We start from the raw sequence: 4,054 nt of genomic DNA, 5'->3' as shown, positions 1-4,054 counted from the left end.
AATGAATTAATGTCATTGTTTCCAGGGTGGGTTAGCTGGCAGGAAATTGGGTCTATTATAAAAGTAAGCTCTCTTATGTTCACCTTCTCTCATCCTCATTCCTTTGGCCATTTTGTGATGTGGAAATTTGATTCTCATCAGATGTCAATGGCATGCTCTTGGACTTCCATAATCTAAAACTGTGAGCTATGTAAACTTCTATTCTTTATAAAATACCAATTCTAAGGCCGAGCATGGTGGATCACACTTGAATCCCAGCACTTTGGGAGGCTGAGGCGGCTGGATCACCTGAGATCAGGAATTCGAGACCAGCCTGGCCAACATGGTGAAACCCCTTCTCTACTAAAAATACAAAATTTAGCTGGGTGTCATGGCAGGTGCCTATAATCCCAGCTACTCAAGAGGCTGAGGTGGGAGAATAGCTTGAACCCGGGAGGGGGAGGTTTCAGTGAACTGAGATGGTGCCATTGCACCCCAGCCTGGGCAACAAGAGCAAAACTCTATCTCAAGAAAAAAACAATTTACCTCTACATGATGAGCCACATCTCTACTCAGTGTGTGAAAAATAAATTCTTTTTTTTTTCTGCCACCCCAGTCTTCTGGGAAAGGAGCCTGGAGCTGTGCCCAAGCATCCCAGCCTTTGCCCTCAATTGCAAACAGAGTGGAGTGTCTCTTAGCTCAGGAGTTTGTGCTACTCAAGAGTTTGCACAAACACGAAGCTGAGAAATACTGCTTGCTGAAAGGGGTGTAAAAGGAAAAGGACAAACTGGTTGTCCTCTGAAGTGGAGACACTTCTATTCTATGTTGGGCTACGATCTTGGAGAATGCAGGCAGGGAACGAGTTTTGCCCATTTTCCAATGAGAGACCCCTTGTGGTAAGAGAGGCTCTTCTCTCTCTACCTGCTGAGTTACTTCATCTCTTTGGTACCCAATTTCCTCATGTTTAAAATTAGGGAGTGAAACCACACATCCCCTAAGATTCTTTCCTCTTAGCCGTTCTATGAGTTAATTAATGAGATTTGTTTTCCCATTAGCATACATCCAAAAAGGTACTCAAGGTAGATTTTCCATGTTTCCTGGAATCATGTAACTGCCCAAGATGAAGTGGTAGTGTTTGGAGGAGAAGCCCTTCCTTGCTTCCTTTATTTCCATTTTAGAGACAAAATCTCTCCCTGTCACCCATGCTGGGGAGCAGTGGTGCAATCCTGTCTCACTGCAACCTCAAACTTCTGGCCTCAAGCGATCCTCCCATCCCAGCCTCTAGAGTAGCTGGGACAACAGGCATACAACACCATGCCCAGCTAATTTTAAAAATTATTTTGGGCTGGGGGCTGTGGCTCATGCCTGTAATCCCAGTACTTTGGGAGGCCGAGGCAGGCAGATCACCTGAGATCAGGAGTTCGAAACCAGCCTGGCTAACATGGTGAAACCCAGCTCTACTAAAAATACAAAAAATTAGCCAGGTGCGGTGGTGCACGCCTGTAATCCCAGCTGCTTTGCAGGCCTGAGGCAGGAGAATCACTTGAACCCAGGAGGTGGAGGTTTCAGTGAGCTAAGATCACACCACTGCACTCCAGCCTGGGCAACAAGAGTGAAACTCCATCTCAACAAAACAAAACAAATAAACAAAAACCAAAAATAAAAATAAAATAAAATTATTTTGTAGAGACAGGGTCTTACTATGTAGATAAAACCACAAAGATGGGGAAAAAACAGAACAGAAAAACTGGAAACTCTAAAACGCAGAGCGCCTCTCCTCCTCCAAAGGAACGCAGTTCCTCACCAGCAATGGAACAAAGCTGGATGGAGAATGATTTTGACGAGCTGAGAGAAGAAGGCTTCAGAGGATCAAATTACTCTGAGCTACGGGAGGATATTCAAACCAAAGGCAAAGAAGTTGAAAACTTTGAAAAAAATTTAGACGAATGTATAACTGGAATAACCAATACAGAGAAGTGCTTAAAGGAGCTGATGGAGCTGAAAACCAAGGCTCGAGAACTACGTGAAGAATGCAGAAGCCTCAGGAGCCGATGCGATCAACTGGAAGAAAGGGTATCAGCGATGGAAGATGAAATGAATGAAATGAAGCGAGAAGGGAAGTTTAGAGAAAAAAGAATAAAAAGAAATGAGCAAAGCCTCCAAGAAATATGGGACTATGTGAAAAGACCAAATCTACGTCTGATTGGTGTACCTGAAAGTGATGCGGAGAATGGAACCAAGTTGGAAAACACTCTGCAGGATATTATCCAGGAGAACTTCCCCAATGTAGCAAGGCAGGCCAACGTTCAGATTCAGGAAATACAGAGAACGCCACAAAGATACTCCTTGAGAAGAGCAACTCCAAGACACATAATTGTCAGAATCACCAAAGTTGAAATGAAGGAAAAAATGTTAAGGGCAGCCAGAGAGAAAGGTCGGGTTACCCTCAAAGGGAAGCCCATCAGACTAACAGCGGATCTCTCAGCAGAAACCCTACAAGCCAGAAGAGAGTGGGGGCCAATATTCAACATTCTTAAAGAAAAGAATTTTCAACCCAGAATTTCATATCCAGCCAAACTAAGCTTCATAAGTGAAGGAGAAATAAAATACTTTACAGGCAAGCAAATGCTGACCGATTTTGTCACCACCAGGCCTGCCCTAAAAGAGCTCCTGAAGGAGGCGTTAAACATGGAAAGGAACAACCGGTACCAGCCGCTGCAAAATCATGCCAAAATGTAAAGACCATCGAGACTAGGAAGAAACTGCATCAACTAACGAGCAAAATCACCAGCTAACATCATAATGACAGGATCAAATTCACACATAACAATATTAACTTTAAATGTAAATGGACTAAATTCTCCAATTAAAAGACACAGCCTGGCAAGTTGGATAAAGATTCTAGACCCATCAGTGTGCTGTATTCAGGAAACCCATCTCATGTGCAGAGACACACATAGGCTCAAAATAAAAGGATGGAGGAAGATCTACAAAGCAAATGGAAAACAAAAAAAAGGCAGGGGTTGCAATCCTAGTCTCTGATAAAACAGACTTTAAACCAACAAAGATCAAAAGAGACAAAGAAGGCCATTACATAATGGTAAAGGGATCAATTCAACAAGAGGAGCTAACTAGCCTAAATATATATGCACCCAATACAGGAGCACCCAGATTCATAAAGCAAGTCCTGAGTGACCTACAAAGAGACTTAGACTCCCACACATTAATAATGGGAGACTTTAACACCCCACTGTCAACATTAGACAGATCAACGAGACAGAAAGTCAACAAGGATACCCAGGAATTGAACTCAGCTCTGCACCAAGCGGACCTAATAGACATCTACAGAACTCTCCACCCCAAATCAACAGAATATACATTTTTTTCAGCACCACACCACACCTATTCCAAAATTGACCACATACTTGGAAGTAAGGCTCTCCTCAGCAAATGTAAAAGAACAGAAATTATAACAAACTATCTCTCAGACCACAGTGCAATCAAACTAGAACTCAGGATTAAGAATCTCACTCAAAGCCGCTCAACTACATGGAAACTGAACAACCTGCTCCTGAATGACTACTGGGTACATAACGAAATGAAGGCAGAAATAAAGATGTTCTTTGAAACCAACGAGAACCAAGACACAACATACCAGAATCTCTGGGACGCATTCAAAGCAGTGTGTAGAGGGGAATTTATAGCACTAAATGCCCACAAGAGAATGCAGGAAAGATCCAAAATTGACACCCTAACATCACAATTAAAAGAACTAGAAAAGCAAGAGCGAACACATTCAAAAGCTAGCAGAAGGCAAGCTTCTAAATAACTAAAATCCGAGCAGAACTGAAGGAAATAGAGACACAAAAAACCCTTCAAAAAATCAATGAATCCAGGAGCTGGTTTTTTGAAAGGATCAACAAAATTGATAGACCGCTAGCAAGACTAATAAAGAAAAAAAAGAGAGAAGAATCAAATAGACACAATAAAAAATGATAAAGGGGATATCACCACCGATCCCACAGAAATACAAACGACCATCAGAGAATACTACAAACACCTCTATGCAAATAAA

The sequence above is a fragment of the Pan paniscus genome, chromosome 6 (genome assembly GCF_029289425.2).
Source record: "Pan paniscus chromosome 6, NHGRI_mPanPan1-v2.0_pri, whole genome shotgun sequence".
Lineage (NCBI taxonomy): Eukaryota > Metazoa > Chordata > Mammalia > Primates > Hominidae > Pan > Pan paniscus.
This window is presented reverse-complemented; position numbering follows the sequence as displayed.